This window comes from Rhodnius prolixus, unplaced genomic scaffold, assembly GCF_049639745.1.
Source record: "Rhodnius prolixus isolate KJV_2025 unplaced genomic scaffold, Rpr scaffold_17, whole genome shotgun sequence".
NCBI lineage: Eukaryota > Metazoa > Arthropoda > Insecta > Hemiptera > Reduviidae > Rhodnius > Rhodnius prolixus.
This window is the reverse complement of record NW_027411626.1, coordinates 2,660,249-2,687,664: the sequence shown is the minus strand read 5'-3', so window position 1 is coordinate 2,687,664 and position 27,416 is coordinate 2,660,249. Positions and strand designations below refer to the sequence as shown.

Genomic DNA, 27,416 nt, shown 5'->3' with positions numbered 1-27,416 from the left:
ACACCTTTCACACTAATTCCTATGTTCTCCGCTTGAAGCGCAAAATTAGTACAATGTTGTAAAAGATTACTATTTAATATACATACGTAGTATTAAAATTATAAAATAATATTTTTTTTTATAGAATAGGAGAATTTATTGTAGAAATGTGACTTCATTTTTCCTTTTATTGAAAGTGTACATCATCTATGATTTAATAGGCTATTGTAATGTATTTCCCACTCACCTAAATATTCGTACATAAACGTCTTTTTTATAAAACTTTTAATTTTGTTGTTTTTTTTTTTAAGTATTCTGTTTTCCTGTTCATAAAATGTTTAATAAGAAAAACAAAAAATCAATTTTGAATTTGGGCGTAAGTGATTTTTTTTACAATTTCTTAATAATAGCTTTAAGAATAGCTGTTGATTGGGGGATTATTAAATATTTAAAATTCATATTTCAGATCAAGAGATTTTCTTCAAACTTGTACTTTTAGAAACTCAGTTAATAAGTGCAATTAGTGGAACCCATCTACATATGTACTTAGTATTTACAAATGTACATGATTCGATTGGAATAATATCTAATATTCAAAGCAGCTAATAAAATCATCAAATATTGAATCAATTGCGTTTTATGTTAATATAAATTATTTCTTGTTTGTAATTCATATTGAGGGGGCTTCATCTTCAAAAAAACAAATCTTAAATTAAAATAACGTTTCTCTAAGTTCAGCCATTTTATAGAGAATATTTTCTCGCTTGTATAAAAAAGCGGAAAAAGCATTTTGGTGGAATGAGTTAACCAGATGTTTTTTAAAAAACATCTAACGTGTGCTAACCATGTATGTGAATTTCACCTTTTCTTAAGGTATTCTTCCGTTTTTATAGGATCTTGATAAAACGGCTACCTTGTAATATTTTATTTTCTGTGTTAAAATTTATTTATTTTGTTTTATTAAGAAGCTGGACATTTAAAGTTTTAAAAGATGGAAAAAGTTAGACAGCTTCTTTTTTTTTTGTAATATTTTAAAACGTTAATAAGGAGTTACTAATTGACAGATAAGAGCTTTAATCAAATTCATTAATCCTAGTAGCTCTAGGATAACTTCAGACATTTTGATTTACAGAGAAGAAATTTGGACTTGGCTGTTCAAAACTCAAGCGCCTTCTATGTGAGTTATAATTTTTTTTTTTTGTAAATACTTACTGACAATAATTATTGTTAACTTGGAGAATAAATCTCAGAAACATTTGTTTCTTTTGTAGCAATTCTCTTAGATATGAATTATTATCTCTAAATCTATTAGATCTGGGTTGTTGCAAAAAAAAAAAAAAAAATTACAGTCATAAAGGAGGATTTGCTCTATATTTTAAAGAAAATTTGGGAATTTTATCTTTTACAGAAAAAGAGAAAAAAAAAATTGTCAAAGTTAGAGTGTTTTTTCAACGTTACAGCTTTTTCGTGCAGTTTTTTGACGATCAACCCCTATACAACTGTCCTACCGGAAACAGTTTTAATATCCTGAATTTTTAGCAACATCCACAAGTCAGGTAGAGATAAACTGCTCTAAAAACTTAGCCTTAATGTTTCATATTAATATTTTTCTTAATATCTATTTCAATGACCACTACTTACAATTATCCTGGAGAACGAACTTTTTTTCCCTTCTTTATTTATTTATTTATTTATTTATTTACGAGACGGGCAATCACCCAGTTACAAAGAAATATAATTTAAAATAACATTTAATAATAACTCAATATATAATAATTATAGAATATACATGTATCATACATTTATACATATATATATCGTAGAATAGAAATAAAAATAAAATGGAAATAATATATACACATAATTTACTTAATAGATAAAAATACTTCAAAATATGTACTATAAAATATACTTTGGCTTTTGTCTCTCGATACCAGAGCAATCTTAGGAATCTTCTTTGAAGTGATTCAAGTTTGTTGACGTAAGTTTTCTGATAAGGAGACCATAAAGCAGAGCAGTACTCAAGAATAGGTCGCACCATTACTTTGTAAAGGATAATTATGGTTCTGACATCTTTAAAGTTTCGAGTAAATCTAGATATAAAGCCAAGCATTTTATTTGCCTTTGTGACTATGGAGTTCATATGGAGGTTGAATGAAAGGTTAGCACAAAACGTAACACCAAGGTCCTTCACTACATTAGATCTACATTGATCTACTTTATGGTTCTATCATCAAAGGAGATTAGCTATCCCAAGGAGATAGGCTTCTTAACCCGCCTTAACTTAATTTTTTTGGATAAATATAGTTTTCAATGACTCATCTTATGTTGAACCAAATGAAGTTTACTTAACACTGTCCTACTGGCATCCCAAAAAAGTCTACACTTTGGGATACTTTATTCAGGAAACAACATCGAATTCAATTTTTAGGAGATTAGTTACCAAAACGAAATCTACAAGTTTTACATCACATGCTCCACAAGGCAGTCTCTCAGTTCCTAGTTTTTGATAACAACCAGTTGAACACCCTGACTAAATGACTTTAGATATTTCAAAATTAAGTTCTTTGGAGTGTACTAAACGCTAAATGTTGTTCATTATTTTTGGTGACTGATTCATAGTTTCAATAGGATGAAAAAAATAATTGCCATTTCAGTTGTGATACATTTATTCTGCCATGAACAGACAAGACAGAAGATACACGCAAACCTGTAATGTAAAAATATTACTTTGTAAACTAGCCTCTGAAGATGGACCTAGTCGAAAGCAAGGTCGGCAGAATAAATGTATCACGACTGAAATGGCAATTATTTTTTCATCCTAAACGCTAAGTTTTGCAGGAACTCACGAAATTCACAGAGAAGCCTACGTTCTAGTCGTTCACCTATAGCTGACCAAAATTCACCAATAACTTCTTATTCTTTTTTTAAATTTCTTTCAACTACCCTTCAAGAAGATTAAAAAACCCAGATGTATCATCAACTCTAATTAATATTATATTTTCAGAATTTATTTCAACAATACGTTCAAAGCTCTAAGGGTTTTGTTTATAAATAAATTATTATTAGAAAAGTATAAAAAAAATATTAGTTTATATTGAATTAGAAAAAGTTCTATAATCTGAACATGTTTTAACCATTTTAGGTAAAATTCTTCGTATCTCCTTTTTTTGTGTTAACTCAGTTATTATTTATTATTATTGTTATTTGATAACTAAATTGGATTCCATTTATATATCGACATTTATAAAAAAGAAAAAAGCTTTTTAAACAGAAATGTTATTATTCTTTGATAATAACATTTAGATTACATAAAGCTAGAAAGATAATGGTTTAATAGTACTTTTATTTTTATTTTTTTTAATAATTTAACTAGCTAGGGGAAGAGATAAGATTATGAGTTTATATTAATTGTGGAGATTTTTGAAATAAGGAAGAAGGCTGAAAAATAAATTCTACATTTTAAAGATAAATTCTAATTTTATTCTTTAGAAATGTTTTAGTTATTTTTTTAAGATCTATTATTTAAAAGATAGAAATAAATAAATAATAATCAGAAAGAAATAAAAACATTGTGTAAAGTGGCGCTTTCTACATTGAACGACCTTTAATCAAAATAGACGAGTCAAAAGTGAACAGAAACTTACTTTGCCGTTGGTTCACCATTTAGCCGTGGATGGCGCTGTAAATAAAATCAATAAACAACAATGGCGACCAGTACGTTTGAGGGTTGAGTGAGTAAGGTGTTGGTTCCTAACTTTCAGTTTTTGTGCCGTATTTAAGGATTGATCTGTTGAGTATATTGTGTAATTGTGGAAATAAGGTTGCCAGCCTGTATAAATAACCGTCCGCAAGATTCAATTGAATTTCCTATACGCTGACAAAGTGAGTAACATGTTTTATACAGAAAATAAATGATGTGTTATTCCGGCATGTCCATTGATGTATGGAGCATTGTCCAGGCTATGTTACCTTTTTTATTATTATTTTTTTTTTCGTCATAAAGGGGGAGTGTACGTATTTGCGTATCATATCAAATAGGATTTACTAAATACAGAATCGTGTATTATAACAGTTTATTTATTTTGTTTAAATTTTGAATCGTACTTTTAAATCAAGAGACTTAACAATATTGTTTATCGTAGAAAACTTTTAAAAAAATATGCTACTATTTAAATATATGTACAAAAACTATATCTATTTCCAATTAAAATTCACTTTAACAATTTTAAAATTGCCATAAACTTATTGTAACATTGTTTCCTGAAGTAACATACGTTTTCCCTAGTTTACCCAAGTCGGTCTCTTAAGAATTGAAATCCAACAATCTTCAACTCATCTAACCTTAGAAGTGGTCTTACTTTCTTTATTTTTATTTTTATTTTTTACTAACTTTCAGTACCCTGGGAGTTTGTGCCATTCTCCAACTAGATATTGGCCTTCCGAGGTCATATCAATTCATAATAGTCTAGCCTAGAGAAACTGTTTTGTTTCTAGCTTCTATTCGGTAACAATATGTTAGAATACTTTTACGGAATTATATGTATATTTAATTTTTTGGTGCCATCTTTGTTCTTATATGTTAGTTAAATTTTGGCAAAGAGTTACTGTTCCATATTGATACCATTCTTTAAGGAGCAAAGTATTTCTGTATTACAATATGTGACTGCCACAAAATTGTTATATTGACGATCTTCGAAGGAAATGAGACATTGTTCGTCTGTTGTTGCCAGATTGGGGTTTTATTCAAGAGGTTATTCCCTGAATTTCGTTAGGTACCTAAATTTTCTGTTTTGGGTCAAATATGAGTAGGATTATGGCTCCTGTGGAAAGAGTACTGCATTTTGGTACATGGATGTTACAGATGTTCATTTTAGGAACTACAGGAATCAACCATCTGGTATGATTAACCAACAAAAAAGTATCACCTTTATATCAATTCCATTGGTAAATTTCTGAATCTGGTCTTCATGTTCTTCCTTCTTTTGCTGATATTTTGGAAAATGCTGGCTACTGTTAGTGTGGGAAATCTTCAGTAAGCCAGTCAGACGGGATACTTTTCTTGCTGCCGTGTCCAGAGATACAATTCAGAGTGCCCACATCCACAACTGGAGCTCTGTCTTCTGGAACCTATCGTTTCTTTCTAGTGTCTCCATTTTTGTATTTTTAAAGTCAACGTTATTAAGTATATCTTTTGTTGCTCTTCAATATCGCATATCTTTCTCTGATTTTTTTTAATTCTGAAAAGTGTGAAGCAAGAAACTGCATAGTTAAGAGGAGTACCGGTTATCTTCATGTCTTCATTCTTACGATCAGGAGTACCATTCGAATAAGAATCGCTCGCTAGTTAGACTGCATAGTCCATCTTACAATAACTTCATGTTGAATGAATAGATATAAGGAGAGAATACTGCGTGTTTCTTACCATTTCTGAACTAAGTGAAAATTGCATAAGGTGCTGTTTGTCTACAAATCGAATGTCTGAGCAGTCAGACAGAATTATGTTTAATCAGAACATCTTATAAATGGACTGAGAAAAAAGTATTCTACTCACTACCTAAATAGGCATTTACGGGTTGGTTTCTTCAAACAAACCATAATTTCCAAGCTCCCAGGTTGGCACTCTTAAGTAAAACGTTGAACTTACTTTGACTTGCACATTTTAATTCAACAGAAAAAGATCATTTCCTACAGCTGGAACTACGTCCAATTTTGACTTCTATTCATGGAGAATGGGGCTTCTTGATTTCTCAGAATCCCCCTAGCCTGCTGTTACACTCAAGAGATTCGCCATAACTTCTGCTTTAAGTTGTACTATTGAAAGATCTTTTTAGCACAAAATGGTTACTGAATTTCAGTTAACTTTTTCCTTCAAAAAAAAAAGTAATTGTAATAATAGTAAAATAGGGAAACTACAATTCCAGCCTTCTACTTCTGGATTTTTCCTGTAGGATAGACTGTGCGGGTGCCACCAGTTGTGGGGGGTAACTTTCTCCCTAATGTGCCATTTCTTTGTAATGTACAGCCTTACCATCTATAAAATATTTACGCGAATGAAATATGTAAGTTAAAGATAAAATTTTTTAAGAAAATCAGCCGGATCGGAAGTGGTCTTATTTACGGTGTTCTAAGGTGTGAGGAATTGAAGTTGGATTATCTAAATATTTAACCAAATTTCTTCCTAATGGGGGGAATATCAGTACAACGGAAGTGAGACTTTTTCACAAAGGCTGTTACGCGTTGCGTTGCTAGTAGGGATTAATTTGAACTTGGAGAAAAGTGTGTGTTATGATTGTGAATGAAGGTTTGTAAGTTATAGTGTGTGACGTCAAATTATGAGTTTCAGGAAAAATTTTAATTACGTAAATTCGTGGTAAGTAAAAGAACTGTGAGTGGACTGCCGATTTATTTCTGACTACAGTGTATTTTATTACCCAATAAGAAGTACCATTATCCAATTAGTATCCCTATTTGTTATGGTGTTATGCAGCCAGGGCTCATTTCATATGCAATCTCTCGATCTAAGAATTTTATTTACATGTGTTTATTTTTATTATTTACATAGTAAAGTTATTTTTATGTATTTTTTTTGATATTTGCATTTTTCTAAAATAATTAAAGTAGTGGTAACTGTTATAAATCTACGCTCTATAACTTTCATCTCGTAGAAGCCAATTGTGCAACGCACATGAAATGTCAAATTCCGCAGCTAGTAATTCCGCAGCAGTTGTTGTTTTGATTTAAGTAGTCACTTATAGTGTTATTTTTGTTTTTTATTGCAATCGCTTTATCTCTCTCGCTTTTCTCTTGCTAGGTTGTGAAAGTGTTGCAGTGACGTCAAATTTTCGTAATTAAGTATTTACCGGAAACATCCGTTTCTGACGTCATCTCAGTCGGAAGAGCTGGTTTTTTTTTTAATAGAAAATTGCATGTGTGTATGTGAGTATGAACGAAATTATTTCAAAAACAAAGAGGTGTATGCACACTCACATGACTTCCTGTTCCTCTCTAGTCACTAACTCACACAGCTTTCCTTCAGTTAGCATTTTGTATTTTAATTATTACGAACATCATTACACTGAAATTCATTATTCAGGAGAGATCTACCCCATGGTATATATGTATGTCTATGAATGTAATGTGAAATACAAAGTTTGCGGAAAATATTAGGCGCCATATTGGAGGAAATCTCATCGAAGTGAACAATCCGTGGAGTCAAGAGGAACTTCCGGTGGAGCTATAGTCTACAAACTCGGAACCTTAATAACAAATACAACCCTGTTCGTCAGTGCACAACAGGATAGGACCGTACATTACACTAAACCTGGCATATTAGAGGGAATCCCAACAAAGTGAACAATCCGTGGAGTCAAGAGGAACTTCCGGTGGAGCTATAGTCTACAAACTCGGAACCTTAATAACAAATACAACCCTGTTCGTCGGAGCACAACAGGATAGGACCGTACATTACACTAAACCTGGCATATTAGAGGGAATCCCAACAAAGTGAACAATCCGTGGAGTCAAGAGGAACTTCCGGTGGAGCTATAGTCTTCAAACTCGGAACCTTAATAACAAATACAACCCTGTTCGTCAGTGCACAACAGGATAGGACCGTACATTACACTAAACCTGGCACATTAGAGGGAATCTGTACATCCCTCTTTCCTGGAAGTACCCCTAATTAGATTTTGCTGGAAAATTTTTTCAAATTGAATTTCCGCTCGAAAACCAGACGGAAAAGACTCTCGCTTAGTAAAAGTAAGGAGACTGTAAACAGTCGAAATGAACTGAATGAGTATAATTCAATTTGGCCCTACCGAGAGACTAGACTGTGACGTAGCCATCTCAGTCACTCTTACCGGAAATACCACTTTAATCGAGTGGCTTCCTTTTTCATTTCTTTGGACTTTCTCCAAAAACGGCCTTCAAATATTTTCTTTAAACATATTTGCCTACAATTGAACTCCTTTTGATCTACAAGTTTTGTTGAACAAAATTATGTCCAGTATGGTCTCCTTTGATGAAGTTGATTTGAGGTCTTCACGGGTCTCCGGTGCTTTGAATGCAGCTGATGGTGCTTGCCGATTACTATTATTGTGAATTACTGTATTTACGTAAAGTAAAGTCGAGTTAGCAATTAAGGCAAGTTGAGGATGAACTAACCTGGTCCAACCTAACCTATCTTGATGTAACATACACCTAATGATTCTATCATTTCTGTTACATAAATTCCAGACAAACTTTGCGTTTCCATTGTTGGTCAAATGGGGAATGTTGTTTTAGGTAGGACAAGTTGCCGGAGGAGGGCGGCGAACAGAGAAAGGTCAAGGGTTATGTGCCGCCTCCAGTGGTGCGTTTTCTCTCTCTCTCTCTCTCTCTAGCTCCCACCGCTCCCATAAGCCACTTTGCTATTTTACCGCCCCCGTCACATTTCCCCTTGTCACACATCTCACGTATAAAATCGACCACCTCGTAAAAGTTTTCCGGTTCCTCAAACGACTGCAACACCATTCCTTGGATGTTTCCCGTCTAAACATTTATAGCCCACTTCCTCTTGGACAAAAAAAAACCGCACAATTACTTATGCCATATAATCGATATTGCTGCGATATCCTAAGATTGGTAGTTTGCAGTTTAAAGTTATTATAAAATTGGCGGGCAAATGGGAAGATCTGTGGTCAACATACAAGTTGATTATCGTGTCTCTCTTGTCTACCCTAACCCAATAATCGACCATCCACGTTGTTCAAGCTTTGATGACGTGATTCTTGACGTCATGGCAATTGATAAGAACCTGGATCGATGATGATGAACCTTTGGCCAACAAAAATGGTTTACCTACTTATAACCCAACAGCAATTGAACTAGGATTCCAGATCGATGAGTGCTTCCGTGTAAGTCTACTTACGTCTCAGTCCTCCCCTTTGAGTTCGAAGCTCCAGCCTTTCTACCTGTTCTTCAACCGGAAACATGCAGTAGGTGGTGCACCAAATCCTAAATTTATTTGCTCTATTTATTAGTTGTTTCAACGTACAGCACAACTTTCAAGAATGTCGGGCATTTTTGGCGGTAAAGACTAATTCGGAAATTTAAGGCTTACCAGCATTATATACATAACAGTATTTTACCCTGAAAATTACCTAACAGGAAAGTCTCCCCCCCCCCATGAAAATCTGTTCTAAAACGGAAACAAATTTGCTTAAAGTAATTCTAGTGCACGGTTCCGTCTTATGTAATTATCACCAGGATTACATGTGTTGCCAACATTACTAAAAAAATATCCCTAACTGGGAAGGAAGTTTAGTGTGATTTGTATTTTTCTGTTTTTTTTTCCACGAAATTGTTGCGATAATTTTCACCAGAAAATCTCGTCATAGACTTTTCATGCAATTTACTTTTCCCAGGAAAATTCTGTCCTTTTTTTTAAGAATACTTGGTCCCCCCCATTTTTAGGAGTGTGTGTGTGAGTAGACATCGCTCTGAAGTATCACCTTAGTGTATTTTGATTTTTGTACATTCGTAGCACGCGTATGCAATTGATTAGCCATTGCTGCCAACATGGCTATTAAAGCCTCTTTAAGAAGGAAGTAGTGAAATCGTATTTAAAACGCGATATCGAGATTTTCACCGGAACTGACCGTTCCAAGATCCTTTGGAGGACCTCGTTCTTATAAAAGTGGGAGATGAAACACTCAAGGCTTAAGGGCAAAGCAGGCTCAAACTTGATATTTCCTTTGCTTAAACCCAATAGTACTCGACCGGTAGTAAGTAACCCCTTAAAATCCTTTAAGGAAATCGCTTTTCACGTATGTTACACGTATTTTGGAAAAATCAATCCAGGAAAATAGGATTGTGGGTAGTGTTCTGGAAGCAATTTCTGTGCATTGTACGGTCTTACAACATGTAGGACTAATATGGGACTAAATTTTCAAATATGAATATAGTCGCTTGACCGGAAGTGCCATTTTATTAATTGACGTGCCATATTTCCTGTAATGTTCTAAGTTCCTTTGGAGGACCTCGTTCTTATAAAAGTGGGAGTTGAAACACTCCCAAGGCCTCAGCAAAGTAGGCTCAGAGCAGTGTTTTTTTTTTACGAAAGCGTCATTTCAAAGCGTCAATTGTTTGAAGTCTAAACATTTAATAGACTCTCAATAATTTGCCTACAAAATTGTGGTCAGCTCCGTGGATCGTTGGTTTTGCCAGTTCTAGTACGAACCGGTACTAACCGGATTCAGTCTTTCGTCTACCATCAGAGATAGAATAATCCCTTTGGTGTTGTTAAGGATTTCCGCTTTGCACTACATAAATCTGAAATGGTAAACGTTCTCTACAACGATCGTGATTGGTCAACCTCTCATGGTAGATGTAAGTCCAATATTTATTTTGTTTACTTAATCTTTTGTTGAAAGAAAATAATTTGTTAAAAGAACAAATTGAATTAATTGTTTGCGATATCAAAAATGTAACTAACAATTATTATGTACAACATAAGGGGAATCCCCTGTCCAATTAGTTCACTAGATATTATTGGTTCGCTGATAAAGACAATTATTTCTGTTGTCTCAGTTTGTTTGTCTGCAATACGGTCTATATCAGTTCTAAGAATTGGTTCTTGTTCCTTTTAAAAACAGAATTATAGATCTTTTTATTTCTCTCTTTTAATTAATCTCATTCTCGGGATGATCTTTCCCCAGATATATATATTTTTGCAATTAGATTATCCTTCGAGGAAATTTATTGCAGGTTTTCCAGCTAATCTTGTTGGGGATTTTTCTAGCCAATAGCAGCAGCTGTTAATAATATGGCTGACTAGACTTTTTTTTAAAGTAATTTGAAAGGGGTAGTATACTTTAAAATAATGCGATCAAAGTCCATCCATTAGTGTTGGTTTTAAATTCATAAAATTGTCTACAAATTCATGTAAAATCGGTTCACGCGTTTAGGCGCTACGCAGTTTACAAACAAAGGTAACAACAACAGCAAGAACATGAAGAACATTTTTTGAAAATGTCGTTTTTGCACATTTTTGGCATCGTTTTTCTCGAAAACTAATTAATCTATGTTACCACGAAAAAAATTACAGTTAAAGACGAGGATATGCCCTACATTATAAAGAAAATTTGGGAATTTTATCTTTTATAGAAAAAGGGAAAAAAATTGTCAAAGTTGGGTGTTTTACAACGTTACGTAAGTAGAGGGAAAATGGCGGTTCTGGCGCACCTAAATTGTGCAAGATCCAAACACCTCCAAATCTGACCGGGTAATCATCGAGTTCAACGAAGCTGTAAGCCATACCCATCAGCACCATTCTACCCCCACCTATCATCGAATTTGACGAGGCTGAAATCCGCACCATCACAAAAAAAAGAGGAATCGTTTTAATAGATCTAAAGATTTAAATCGGTATAGATATACTCAGATCTCAGAACTGTTAAATAATAATTTTGCTCAGAATAATGTTTGAAATAAATAGGTTTATAAACAGAGGTTTTTTTTTTTTTTTTTTTGGCGCATCAACAGCTGAGGTTATTAGCGCCCGGAGCTTTTTCCAGTGCACTGCCGGCCTCCGGACAGTGTTCTCTCGTTACAGACAACACTGTCCATCACCGGACAGTGACCTGTAAGAAGCTCCTAGGAAGAGAAAATCTAAGTGTCAGCTGCTGGATTCGAACCCGGGACCTCCGCGTGGGAGTCCAGTATGCTAACCTCATAGCTAATCCCTTCCCTACAGAGAAGTTTAAAATAAACAACAGACTAAAGGGTATTTTTCAGCGTATCATTTTTTGAAAAATGAGTTTAAAAAAGCACTCACACAAAACAAATAGGGTGAAGGGACCGGTAATTTAGAGCTTAAGAAAAAAATCGAGTTTCGTTTAGAATATCTTCCGTTATTTTAGCTCCAGGTGTTGGTTGGTACAATTGTGCCGCTCCATTAGATTGTATTATGTATTCAGTAAATTCGATTTTTATGTCAACCAAAAATTATTACTTTTTTTAAAGTATTTCAATGACCCGGTGATTGACATACCGAATCTTCGGTGGTACCAGTGTTTGACATGGGGTGGGACCAGTGATTGACAACAAGTATATTCCTGAAACGACCTAAAAAATTCAAATACCTAAATCACTGTTCCACTTAGATTTTTAACAAAAAAATCAGTCTTATTCATAATTAATAACAATCGGTTTTCAAAATTGGCCACCCTAAATAATGTAATATTTTTCAACATTACGCTTTTTCATGCAGTTATTGAAGATCAACCCTTATACAACTATCCTACCGGAGAGTTTTAATTTCGTTCAAACCTTCTAGGGCATCTGCGTCATTCAGTTATCGAGAAACATCATTATACAAAACGTTCAAACTATTATTGGTTACTTTGGTTCAAGAAACAGTTCGCTTATCCTTCTTGCAATGATAGGATGACGGTTCCGGAATGCTTTCTACCAAGATTTACCTGGTAGGTTAATATTGACAGGGTTCGGTATATCTAGTTTTTTAATAAGTTACCACACACTCATCAGTACATGGCTTTTAGTGATGGGAAACTCAGCTCTGGCAACGGACGTGATCCACAAACTCCTCTTCCGCAGAGAAGAGTACTGTACATGGCTCCATTCGTCTGCTTTTTGTTGAGTACAGATCCACTCAAGAAAACTATAGCATACTACTCAGTAAAACAGAGTGGGTACGAGCACAAAATTTCATACGAATAATCTGTTGTTTACTGTGGGAGTTATAAGGTCCCAATTTCACAGCAAAACCATGACCCAAAAAAATTTCAACTCTCAATATCTTCTCAACTAACGGATCTGTACTCAAGGAAACTATTGTTTACTACTCAGTAAAACAGAGTGTGTAAGAGCACAAAATTTCATACGAATAATCTGTTGTTTACTGTGGGAGTTATAAGGTCCCCATTTCACAGCAAAACCATGACCCAAAAAAATTTCAACTCTCAATATCTTCTCAACTAATGGATCTGTACTTAAGAAAACTATAGCATATTACTCAGCAAAACAGAGTGTATAAGAGCACAAAATTTCATACGAATAATCTGTTGTTTCCTGAGGGAGTTATAAGGTCCCCATTTCACAGCAAAACCATGACCCAAAAAAATTTCAACTCTCAATATCTTCTCAACTAATGGATCTGTACACAAGAAAACTATAGCATACTGCTCAGTAAAACAGAGTGTGTATCATCACAAAAATTCATACGAATAATCTGTGGTTTACTGAGGGAGTTATAAGGTCCCCATTTCACAGCAAAACCATGAACCAGTAAAATTTCAACTCACAATATCTTCTCAACTAACGGATCTGTACTCAAGGAAACTGTTGTTTACTACTCAGTAAAACAGAGTGTGTAAGAGCACAAAATTTCATACGAATAATCTGTTGGTTACTGTGTGAGTTATAAGGTCCCCATTTCACTGCAAAACCCAAAAATCCATGACCCAAAAAAATTTCAACTCTCAATATCTTCTCAACTAATGGATCTGTACTCATGAAAACTATAGCATACTACTCTGTAAAACAGTGTGTATCATCACAAAAATTCATACGAATAATCTGTGGTTTACTGAGGGAGTTATAAGGTCCCCATTTCACAGCAAAACCATGACCCAAAAAAATTTCAACTCTCAATATCTTCTCAACTAATGGATCTGTACTCAAGAAAACTATAGCATACTACTCAGTAAAACAGAGTGGGTAAGAGCACATAATTTCATACGAATAATCTGTTGTTTACTGTGGGAGTTATAAGGTCCCCATTTCACAGCAAATCCATGACCCAAAAAAATTTCAACTCACAATATCTTATGTATTAATGGATCTGTACTTAAGAAAACTATAGGATACTACTAAGTAAAACAGAGTGTATATGAGCACAAAAATTCATAAGAATAATCTGTTGTTTACTGTGAGAGTAATAAGGTCCCCATTTCACAGCAAAACCATGACCCAAAAAAATTTCAACTCTCAATATCTTCTCAGCTAATAGATCTGTACTCAAGAAAACTATAGCATACTACTCAGTAAAACAGAGTGGGTAAGAGCACATAATTTCATACGAATAATCTGTTGTTTACTGTGAGAGTAATAAGGTCCCCATTTCCCAGCAAAACCATGACCCAAAAAAATTTCAACTCTCAATATCTTCTCAAATAATGGATCGGTACTCATGAAAACTATAGCATACTACTCTGTAAAACAGTGTGTATCATCACAAAAATTCATACGAATAATCTGTGGTTTACTGAGGGAGTTATAAGGTCCCCATTTCACAGCAAAACCATGACCCAGTAAAATTTCAACTCACAATATCTTCTCAACTAACGGATCTGTACTCAAGGAAACTATTGTTTACTACTCAGTAAAACAGAGTGTGTAAGAGCACAAAATTTCATACGAATAATCTGTTGGTTACTGTGTGAGTTATAAGGTCCCCATTTCACAGCAAAACCATGACCCAAAAAAATTTCAACTCTCAATATCTTCTCAACTAATGGATCTGTACTCAAGAAAACTATAGCATACTACTCAGTAAAACAGAGTGGGTAAGAGCACATAATTTCATACGAATAATCTGTTGTTTACTGCGGGAGTTATAAGTTCCCCATTTTACAGCAAATCCATGACCCAAAAAAATTTCAACTCACAATATCTTATGTATTAATGGATCTGTACTTAAGAAAACTATAGGATACTACTCAGTAAAACAGAGTGTGTATGAGCACAAAAATTCATAAGAATAATCTGTTGTTTACTGTGAGAGTAATAAGGTCCCCATTTCACAGCAAAACCATGACCCAAAAAAATTTGAACTCTCAATATCTTCTCAACTAACGGATCTGTACTCAAGGAAACTATTGTTTACTACTCAGTAAAACAGAGTGGGTACGAGCACAAAATTTCATACGAATAATCTGTTGTTTACTGTGGGAGTTATAAGGTCCCAATTTCACAGCAAAACCATGACCCAAAAAATTTCAACTCTCAATATCTTCTCAACTAACGGATCTGTACTCAAGGAAACTATTGTTTACTACTCAGTAAAACAGAGTGTGTAAGAGCACAAAATTTCATACGAATAATCTGTTGTTTACTGTGGGAGTTATAACGTCCCCATTTCACAGCAAAACCATGACCCAAAAAAATTTCAACTCTCAATATCTTCTCAACTAATAGATCTGTACTCAAGAAAACTATAGCATACTACTCAGTAAAACAGAGTGGGTAAGAGCACATAATTTCATACGAATAATCTGTTGTTTACTGTGAGAGTAATAAGGTCCCCATTTCCCAGCAAAACCATGACCCAAAAAAATTTCAACTCTCAATATCTTCTCAAATAATGGATCGGTACTCATGAAAACTATAGCATACTACTCTGTAAAACAGTGTGTATCATCACAAAAATTCATACGAATAATCTGTGGTTTACTGAGGGAGTTATAAGGTCCCCATTTCACAGCAAAACCATGACCCAGTAAAATTTCAACTCACAATATCTTCTCAACTAACGGATCTGTACTCAAGGAAACTATTGTTTACTACTCAGTAAAACAGAGTGTGTAAGAGCACAAAATTTCATACGAATAATCTGTTGGTTACTGTGTGAGTTATAAGGTCCCCATTTCGCAGCAAAACCATGACCCAAAAAAATTTCAACTCTCAATATCTTCTCAACTAATGGATCTGTACTCAAGAAAACTATAGCATACTACGCAGTAAAACAGAGTGGGTAAGAGCACATAATTTCATACGAATAATCTGTTGTTTACTGTGGGAGTTATAAGGTCCCCATTTCACAGCAAATCCATGACCCAAAAAAATTTCAACTCACAATATCTTATGTATTAATGGATCTGTACTCAAGGAAACTGTTGTTTACTACTCAGTAAAACAGAGTGTGTAAGAGCACAAAATTTCATACGAATAATCTGTTGGTTACTGTGTGAGTTATAAGGTCCCCATTTCACTGCAAAACCCAAAAATCCATGACCCAAAAAAATTTCAACTCTCAATATCTTCTCAACTAATGGATCTGTACTCATGAAAACTATAGCATACTACTCTGTAAAACAGTGTGTATCATCACAAAAATTCATACGAATAATCTGTGGTTTACTGAGGGAGTTATAAGGTCCCCATTTCACAGCAAAACCATGACCCAAAAAAATTTCAACTCTCAATATCTTCTCAACTAATGGATCTGTACTCAAGAAAACTATAGCATACTACTCAGTAAAACAGAGTGGGTAAGAGCACATAATTTCATACGAATAATCTGTTGTTTACTGTGGGAGTTATAAGGTCTCCATTTCACAGCAAATCCATGACCCAAAAAAATTTCAACTCACAATATCTTATGTATTAATGGATCTGTACTTAAGAAAACTATAGGATACTACTAAGTAAAACAGAGTGTATATGAGCACAAAAATTCATAAGAATAATCTGTTGTTTACTGTGAGAGTAATAAGGTCCCCATTTCACAGCAAAACCATGACCCAAAAAAATTTCAACTCTCAATATCTTCTCAACTAATAGATCTGTACTCAAGAAAACTATAGCATACTACTCAGTAAAACAGAGTGGGTAAGAGCACATAATTTCATACGAATAATCTGTTGTTTACTGTGAGAGTAATAAGGTCCCCATTTCCCAGCAAAACCATGACCCAAAAAAATTTCAACTCTCAATATCTTCTCAAATAATGGATCGGTACTCATGAAAACTATAGCATACTACTCTGTAAAACAGTGTGTATCATCACAAAAATTCATACGAATAATCTGTGGTTTACTGAGGGAGTTATAAGGTCCCCATTTCACAGCAAAACCATGACCCAGTAAAATTTCAACTCACAATATCTTCTCAACTAACGGATCTGTACTCAAGGAAACTATTGTTTACTACTCAGTAAAACAGAGTGTGTAAGAGCACAAAATTTCATACGAATAATCTGTTGGTTACTGTGTGAGTTATAAGGTCCCCATTTCACAGCAAAACCATGACCCAAAAAAATTTCAACTCTCAATATCTTCTCAACTAATGGATCTGTACTCAAGAAAACTATAGCATACTACTCAGTAAAACAGAGTGGGTAAGAGCACATAATTTCATACGAATAATCTGTTGTTTACTGTGGGAGTTATAAGGTCCCCATTTCACAGCAAATCCATGACCCAAAAAAATTTCAACTCACAATATCTTATGTATTAATGGATCTGTACTTAAGAAAACTATAGGATACTACTCAGTAAAACAGAGTGTGTATGAGCACAAAAATTCATAAGAATAATCTGTTGTTTACTGTGAGAGTAATAAGGTCCCCATTTCACAGCAAAACCATGACCCAAAAAAATTTGAACTCTCAATATCTTCTCAACTAACGGATCTGTACTCAAGGAAACTATTGTTTACTACTCAGTAAAACAGAGTGTGTAAGAGCACAAAATTTCATACGAATAATCTGTTGGTTACTGTGTGAGTTATAAGGTCCCCATTTCACAGCAAAACCATGACCCAAAAAAATTTCAACTCTCAATATCTTCTCAACTAATGGATCTGTACTCAAGAAAACTATAGCATACTACTCAGTAAAACAGAGTGAGTAAGAGCACATAATTTCATACGAATAATCTGTTGTTTACTGTGGGAGTTATAAGGTCCCCATTTCACAGCAAATCCATGACCCAAAAAAATTTCAACTCACAATATCTTATGTATTAATGGATCTGTACTTAAGAAAACTATAGGATACTACTAAGTAAAACAGAGTGTATATGAGCACAAAATTTCATAAGAATAATCTGTTGTTTACTGTGAGAGTAATAAGGTCCCCATTTCACAGCAAAACCATGACCCAAAAAAATTTCAACTCTCAATATCTTCTCAACTAATAGATCTGTACTCAAGAAAACTATAGCATACTACTCAGTAAAACAGAGTGGGTAAGAGCACAAAATTTCATACGAATAATCTGTTGTTTACTGAGGGAGTTATAAGGTCCCCATTTCACAGCAAAACCATGACCCAAAAAAATTTCAACTCTCAATATCTTCTCAACTAATGGATCTGTACACAAGAAAACTATAGCATACTGCTCAGTAAAACAGAGTGTGTGTCATCACAAAAATTCATACGAATAATCTGTGGTTTACTGAGGGAGTTATAAGGTCCCCATTTCACAGCAAAACCATGAACCAGTAAAATTTCAACTCACAATATCTTCTCAACTAACGGATCTGTACTCAAGGAAACTGTTGTTTACTACTCAGTAAAACAGAGTGTGTAAGAGCACAAAATTTCATACGAATAATCTGTTGGTTACTGTGTGAGTTATAAGGTCCCTATTTCACTGCAAAACCCAAAAATCCATGACCCAAAAAAATTTCAACTCTCAATATCTTCTCAACTAATGGATCTGTACTCATGAAAACTATAGCATACTACTCTGTAAAACAGTGTGTATCATCACAAAAATTCATACGAATAATCTGTGGTTTACTGAGGGAGTTATAAGGTCCCCCTTTCACAGCAAATCCATGACCCAAAAAAATTTCAACTCACAATATCTTATGTATTAATGGATCTGTACTTAAGAAAACTATAGGATACTACTAAGTAAAACAGAGTGTATATGAGCACAAAAATTCATAAGAATAATCTGTTGTTTACTGTGAGAGTAATAAGGTCCCCATTTCACAGCAAAACCATGACCCAAAAAAATTTCAACTCTCAATATCTTCTCAACTAATGGATCTGTACTCAAGAAAACTATAGCATACTACTCAGTAAAACAGAGTGGGTAAGAGCACATAATTTCATACGAATAATCTGTTGTTTACTGTGGGAGTTATAAGGTCCCCATTTCACAGCAAATCCATGACCCAAAAAAATTTCAACTCACAATATCTTATGTATTAATGGATCTGTACTTAAGAAAACTATAGGATACTACTCAGTAAAACAGAGTGTGTATGAGCACAAAAATTCATAAGAATAAACTGTTGTTTACTGTGAGAGTAATAAGGTCCCCATTTCACAGCAAAACCATGACCCAAAAAAATTTGAACTCTCAATATCTTCTCAACTAACGGATCTGTACTCAAGGAAACTATTGTTTACTACTCAGTAAAACAGAGTGTGTAAGAGCACAAAATTTCATACGAATAATCTGTTGGTTACTGTGTGAGTTATAAGGTCCCCATTTCACAGCAAAACCATGACCCAAAAAAATTTCAACTCTCAATATCTTCTCAACTAATGGATCTGTACTCAAGAAAACTATAGCATACTACTCAGTAAAACAGAGTGGGTAAGAGCACATAATTTCATACGAATAATCTGTTGTTTACTGTGGGAGTTATAAGGTCCCCATTTCACAGCAAATCCATGACCCAAAAAAATTTCAACTCACAATATCTTATGTATTAATGGATCTGTACTTAAGAAAACTATAGGATACTACTAAGTAAAACAGAGTGTATATGAGCACAAAAATTCATAAGAATAATCTGTTGTTTACTGTGAGAGTAATAAGGTCCCCATTTCACAGCAAAACCATGAACCAGTAAAATTTCAACTCACAATATCTTCTCAACTAACGGATCTGTACTCAAGGAAACTGTTGTTTACTACTCAGTAAAACAGAGTGTGTAAGAGCACAAAATTTCATACGAATAATCTGTTGGTTACTGTGTGAGTTATAAGGTCCCCATTTCACTGCAAAACCCAAAAATCCATGACCCAAAAAAATTTCAACTCTCAATATCTTCTCAACTAATGGATCTGTACTCATGAAAACTATAGCATACTACTCTGTAAAACAGTGTGTATCATCACAAAATTTCATACGAATAATCTGTTGGTTACTGTGTGAGTTATAAGGTCCCCATTTCACAGCAAAACCATGACCCAAAAAAATTTCAACTCTCAATATCTTCTCAACTAATGGATCTGTACTCAAGAAAACTATAGCATACTACTCAGTAAAACAGAGTGGGTAAGAGCACATAATTTCATACGAATAATCTGTTGTTTACTGTGGGAGTTATAAGGTCCCCATTTCACAGCAAATCCATGACCCAAAAAAATTTCAACTCACAATATCTTATGTATTAATGGATCTGTACTTAAGAAAACTATAGGATACTACTAAGTAAAACAGAGTGTATATGAGCACAAAATTTCATAAGAATAATCTGTTGTTTACTGTGAGAGTAATAAGGTCCCCATTTCACAGCAAAACCATGACCCAAAAAAATTTCAACTCTCAATATCTTCTCAACTAATAGATCTGTACTCAAGAAAACTATAGCATACTACTCAGTAAAACAGAGTGGGTAAGAGCACAAAATTTCATACGAATAATCTGTTGTTTACTGAGGGAGTTATAAGGTCCCCATTTCACAGCAAAACCATGACCCAAAAAAATTTCAACTCTCAATATCTTCTCAACTAATGGATCTGTACACAAGAAAACTATAGCATACTGCTCAGTAAAACAGAGTGTGTATCATCACAAAAATTCATACGAATAATCTGTGGTTTACTGAGGGAGTTATAAGGTCCCCATTTCACAGCAAAACCATGAACCAGTAAAATTTCAACTCACAATATCTTCTCAACTAACGGATCTGTACTCAAGGAAACTGTTGTTTACTACTCAGTAAAACAGAGTGTGTAAGAGCACAAAATTTCATACGAATAATCTGTTGGTTACTGTGTGAGTTATAAGGTCCCTATTTCACTGCAAAACCCAAAAATCCATGACCCAAAAAAATTTCAACTCTCAATATCTTCTCAACTAATGGATCTGTACTCATGAAAACTATAGCATACTACTCTGTAAAACAGTGTGTATCATCACAAAATTTCATACGAATAATCTGTTGGTTACTGTGTGAGTTATAAGGTCCCCATTTCACAGCAAAACCATGACCCAAAAAAATTTCAACTCTCAATATCTTCTCAACTAATGGATCTGTACTCAAGAAAACTATAGCATACTACTCAGTAAAACAGAGTGGGTAAGAGCACATAATTTCATACGAATAATCTGTTGTTTACTGTGGGAGTTATAAGGTCCCCATTTCACAGCAAATCCATGACCCAAAAAAATTTCAACTCACAATATCTTATGTATTAATGGATCTGTACTTAAGAAAACTATAGGATACTACTAAGTAAAACAGAGTGTATATGAGCACAAAATTTCATAAGAATAATCTGTTGTTTACTGTGAGAGTAATAAGGTCCCCATTTCACAGCAAAACCATGACCCAAAAAAATTTCAACTCTCAATATCTTCTCAACTAATAGATCTGTACTCAAGAAAACTATAGCATACTACTCAGTAAAACAGAGTGGGTAAGAGCACAAAATTTCATACGAATAATCTGTTGTTTACTGAGGGAGTTATAAGGTCCCCATTTCACAGCAAAACCATGACCCAAAAAAATTTCAACTCTCAATATCTTCTCAACTAATGGATCTGTACACAAGAAAACTATAGCATACTGCTCAGTAAAACAGAGTGTGTATCATCACAAAAATTCATACGAATAATCTGTGGTTTACTGAGGGAGTTATAAGGTCCCCATTTCACAGCAAAACCATGAACCAGTAAAATTTCAACTCACAATATCTTCTCAACTAACGGATCTGTACTCAAGGAAACTGTTGTTTACTACTCAGTAAAACAGAGTGTGTAAGAGCACAAAATTTCATACGAATAATCTGTTGGTTACTGTGTGAGTTATAAGGTCCCTATTTCACTGCAAAACCCAAAAATCCATGACCCAAAAAAATTTCAACTCTCAATATCTTCTCAACTAATGGATCTGTACTCATGAAAACTATAGCATACTACTCTGTAAAACAGTGTGTATCATCACAAAAATTCATACGAATAATCTGTGGTTTACTGAGGGAGTTATAAGGTCCCCCTTTCACAGCAAATCCATGACCCAAAAAAATTTCAACTCACAATATCTTATGTATTAATGGATCTGTACTTAAGAAAACTATAGGATACTACTAAGTAAAACAGAGTGTATATGAGCACAAAAATTCATAAGAATAATCTGTTGTTTACTGTGAGAGTAATAAGGTCCCCATTTCACAGCAAAACCATGACCCAAAAAAATTTCAACTCTCAATATCTTCTCAACTAATGGATCTGTACTCAAGAAAACTATAGCATACTACTCAGTAAAACAGAGTGGGTAAGAGCACATAATTTCATACGAATAATCTGTTGTTTACTGTGGGAGTTATAAGGTCCCCATTTCACAGCAAATCCATGACCCAAAAAAATTTCAACTCACAATATCTTATGTATTAATGGATCTGTACTTAAGAAAACTATAGGATACTACTCAGTAAAACAGAGTGTGTATGAGCACAAAAATTCATAAGAATAAACTGTTGTTTACTGTGAGAGTAATAAGGTCCCCATTTCACAGCAAAACCATGACCCAAAAAAATTTGAACTCTCAATATCTTCTCAACTAACGGATCTGTACTCAAGGAAACTATTGTTTACTACTCAGTAAAACAGAGTGTGTAAGAGCACAAAATTTCATACGAATAATCTGTTGGTTACTGTGTGAGTTATAAGGTCCCCATTTCACAGCAAAACCATGACCCAAAAAAATTTCAACTCTCAATATCTTCTCAACTAATGGATCTGTACTCAAGAAAACTATAGCATACTACTCAGTAAAACAGAGTGGGTAAGAGCACATAATTTCATACGAATAATCTGTTGTTTACTGTGGGAGTTATAAGGTCCCCATTTCACAGCAAATCCATGACCCAAAAAAATTTCAACTCACAATATCTTATGTATTAATGGATCTGTACTTAAGAAAACTATAGGATACTACTAAGTAAAACAGAGTGTATATGAGCACAAAAATTCATAAGAATAATCTGTTGTTTACTGTGAGAGTAATAAGGTCCCCATTTCACAGCAAAACCATGAACCAGTAAAATTTCAACTCACAATATCTTCTCAACTAACGGATCTGTACTCAAGGAAACTGTTGTTTACTACTCAGTAAAACAGAGTGTGTAAGAGCACAAAATTTCATACGAATAATCTGTTGGTTACTGTGTGAGTTATAAGGTCCCCATTTCACTGCAAAACCCAAAAATCCATGACCCAAAAAAATTTCAACTCTCAATATCTTCTCAACTAATGGATCTGTACTCATGAAAACTATAGCATACTACTCTGTAAAACAGTGTGTATCATCACAAAAATTCATACGAATAATCTGTGGTTTACTGAGGGAGTTATAAGGTCCCCATTTCACAGCAAAACCATGACCCAAAAAAATTTCAACTCTCAATATCTTCTCAACTAATGGATCTGTACTCAAGAAAACTATAGCATACTACTCAGTAAAACAGAGTGGGTAAGAGCACATAATTTCATACGAATAATCTGTTGTTTACTGTGAGAGTAATAAGGTCCCCATTTCCCAGCAAAACCATGACCCAAAAAAATTTCAACTCTCAATATCTTCTCAAATAATGGATCGGTACTCATGAAAACTATAGCATACTACTCTGTAAAACAGTGTGTATCATCACAAAAATTCATACGAATAATCTGTGGTTTACTGAGGGAGTTATAAGGTCCCCATTTCACAGCAAAACCATGACCCAGTAAAATTTCAACTCACAATATCTTCTCAACTAACGGATCTGTACTCAAGGAAACTATTGTTTACTACTCAGTAAAACAGAGTGTGTAAGAGCACAAAATTTCATACGAATAATCTGTTGGTTACTGTGTGAGTTATAAGGTCCCCATTTCGCAGCAAAACCATGACCCAAAAAAATTTCAACTCTCAATATCTTCTCAACTAATGGATCTGTACTCAAGAAAACTATAGCATACTACTCAGTAAAACAGAGTGGGTAAGAGCACATAATTTCATACGAATAATCTGTTGTTTACTGTGGGAGTTATAAGGTCCCCATTTCACAGCAAATCCATGACCCAAAAAAATTTCAACTCACAATATCTTATGTATTAATGGATCTGTACTTAAGAAAACTATAGGATACTACTCAGTAAAACAGAGTGTGTATGAGCACAAAAATTCATAAGAATAATCTGTTGTTTACTGTGAGAGTAATAAGGTCCCCATTTCACAGCAAAACCATGACCCAAAAAAATTTGAACTCTCAATATCTTCTCAACTAACGGATCTGTACTCAAGGAAACTATTGTTTACTACTCAGTAAAACAGAGTGTGTAAGAGCACAAAATTTCATACGAATAATCTGTTGGTTACTGTGTGAGTTATAAGGTCCCCATTTCACAGCAAAACCATGACCCAAAAAAATTTCAACTCTCAATATCTTCTCAACTAATGGATCTGTACTCAAGAAAACTATAGCATACTACTCAGTAAAACAGAGTGGGTAAGAGCACATAATTTCATACGAATAATCTGTTGTTTACTGTGGGAGTTATAAGGTCCCCATTTCACAGCAAATCCATGACCCAAAAAAATTTCAACTCACAATATCTTATGTATTAATGGATCTGTACTTAAGAAAACTATAGGATACTACTAAGTAAAACAGAGTGTATATGAGCACAAAAATTCATAAGAATAATCTGTTGTTTACTGTGAGAGTAATAAGGTCCCCATTTCACAGCAAAACCATGACCCAAAAAAATTTCAACTCACAATATCTTATGTATTAATGGATCTGTACTTAAGAAAACTATAGGATACTACTAAGTAAAACAGAGTGTATATGAGCACAAAAATTCATAAGAATAATCTGTTGTTTACTGTGAGAGTAATAAGGTCCCCATTTCACAGCAAAACCATGACCCAAAAAAATTTCAACTCTCAATATCTTCTCAACTAATAGATCTGTACTCAAGAAAACTATAGCATACTACTCAGTAAAACAGAGTGGGTAAGAGCACATAATTTCATACGAATAATCTGTTGTTTACTGTGAGAGTAATAAGGTCCCCATTTCCCAGCAAAACCATGACCCAAAAAAATTTCAACTCTCAATATCTTCTCAAATAATGTATCGGTACTCATGAAAACTATAGCATACTACTCTGTAAAACAGTGTGTATCATCACAAAAATTCATACGAATAATCTGTGGTTTACTGAGGGAGTTATAAGGTCCCCATTTCACAGCAAAACCATGACCCAGTAAAATTTCAACTCACAATATCTTCTCAACTAACGGATCTGTACTCAAGGAAACTATTGTTTACTACTCAGTAAAACAGAGTGTGTAAGAGCACAAAATTTCATACGAATAATCTGTTGGTTACTGTGTGAGTTATAAGGTCCCCATTTCGCAGCAAAACCATGACCCAAAAAAATTTCAACTCTCAATATCTTCTCAACTAATGGATCTGTACTCAAGAAAACTATAGCATACTACTCAGTAAAACAGAGTGGGTAAGAGCACATAATTTCATACGAATAATCTGTTGTTTACTGTGGGAGTTATAAGGTCCCCATTTCACAGCAAATCCATGACCCAAAAAAATTTCAACTCACAATATCTTATGTATTAATGGATCTGTACTTAAGAAAACTATAGGATACTACTCAGTAAAACAGAGTGTGTATGAGCACAAAAATTCATAAGAATAATCTGTTGTTTACTGTGAGAGTAATAAGGTCCCCATTTCACAGCAAAACCATGACCCAAAAAAATTTGAACTCTCAATATCTTCTCAACTAACGGATCTGTACTCAAGGAAACTATTGTTTACTACTCAGTAAAACAGAGTGTGTAAGAGCACAAAATTTCATACGAATAATCTGTTGGTTACTGTGTGAGTTATAAGGTCCCCATTTCACAGCAAAACCATGACCCAAAAAAATTTCAACTCTCAATATCTTCTCAACTAATGGATCTGTACTCAAGAAAACTATAGCATACTACTCAGTAAAACAGAGTGGGTAAGAGCACATAATTTCATACGAATAATCTGTTGTTTACTGTGGGAGTTATAAGGTCCCCATTTCACAGCAAATCCATGACCCAAAAAAATTTCAACTCACAATATCTTATGTATTAATGGATCTGTACTTAAGAAAACTATAGGATACTACTAAGTAAAACAGAGTGTATATGAGCACAAAAATTCATAAGAATAATCTGTTGTTTACTGTGAGAGTAATAAGGTCCCCATTTCACAGCAAAACCATGACCCAAAAAAATTTCAACTCACAATATCTTATGTATTAATGGATCTGTACTTAAGAAAACTATAGGATACTACTAAGTAAAACAGAGTGTATATGAGCACAAAAATTCATAAGAATAATCTGTTGTTTACTGTGAGAGTAATAAGGTCCCCATTTCACAGCAAAACCATGACCCAAAAAAATTTCAACTCTCAATATCTTCTCAACTAATAGATCTGTACTCAAGAAAACTATAGCATACTACTCAGTAAAACAGAGTGGGTAAGAGCACATAATTTCATACGAATAATCTGTTGTTTACTGTGAGAGTAATAAGGTCCCCATTTCCCAGCAAAACCATGACCCAAAAAAATTTCAACTCTCAATATCTTCTCAAATAATGGATCGGTACTCATGAAAACTATAGCATACTACTCTGTAAAACAGTGTGTATCATCACAAAAATTCATACGAATAATCTGTGGTTTACTGAGGGAGTTATAAGGGCCCTATTTCACAGCAAAACCATGACCTAAAAGAATTTCAACTCTTAATATCTTCTCAACTAACGGATCTGTACTCAAGGAAACTATAGCATACTACTCAGTAAAACAGAGTGTATAAGAGCACAAAATTTCATAGGAATAATCTGTGGTTTACTATGGGAGTTATAACGTCCCCATTTCGCAGCAAAACCATGACCCAGTAAAATTTCAACTCCTAATATCTTCTCAACTAATGGATCTGTACTCAAGAAAACTATAGCATACTACTCAGTAAAACAGAGTGTATAAGAGCACAAAATTTCATACGAATAATCTGCTGTTTACTGTGGGAGTTTAAGGGCCCTATTTCACAGCATAACCATGACCCAAAAAAATTTCAACTCTCAATATCTTCTCATTAATGGATCTGTACTTAAGAAAACTATAGCATACTACTCAGTAAAACAGAGTGTATAAGAGCACAAAATTTCATACGAATAATATGTTGTTTACTGAGGGAGTTATAAGGTCCCCATTTCACAGCAAAACCATGACCCAAAAAAATTTCAACTCACAATATCTTCTCAACTAATGGATCGGTACTTAAGAAAACTATAGCATACTATTCAGTAAAACAGAGTGTGTAAGAGCACAAAATTTCATACGAATAATCTGTTGTTTACTGTGGGAGTTTAAGGGTCCCATTTCACAGCAAATCCATGACCCAAAAA

The 27,416-nt window shown here is 34.1% G+C and overlaps 1 protein-coding gene across 2 annotated transcripts in view; it reads left to right on the top strand.

The window, feature by feature from the left end:
* Positions 1-3,667: 3,667 nt before the first annotated feature.
* Positions 3,668-27,416, top strand: part of mtgo (miles to go) — a 240,895-nt gene continuing 217,146 nt past the window's right edge. For both annotated transcript variants that reach the window (XM_074138842.1, XM_074138841.1), the window contains exon 1: positions 3,668-3,864. The gene's annotated coding sequence lies outside the window, so the exon portion shown is untranslated. The remainder of the gene's footprint in view (positions 3,865-27,416) is intronic.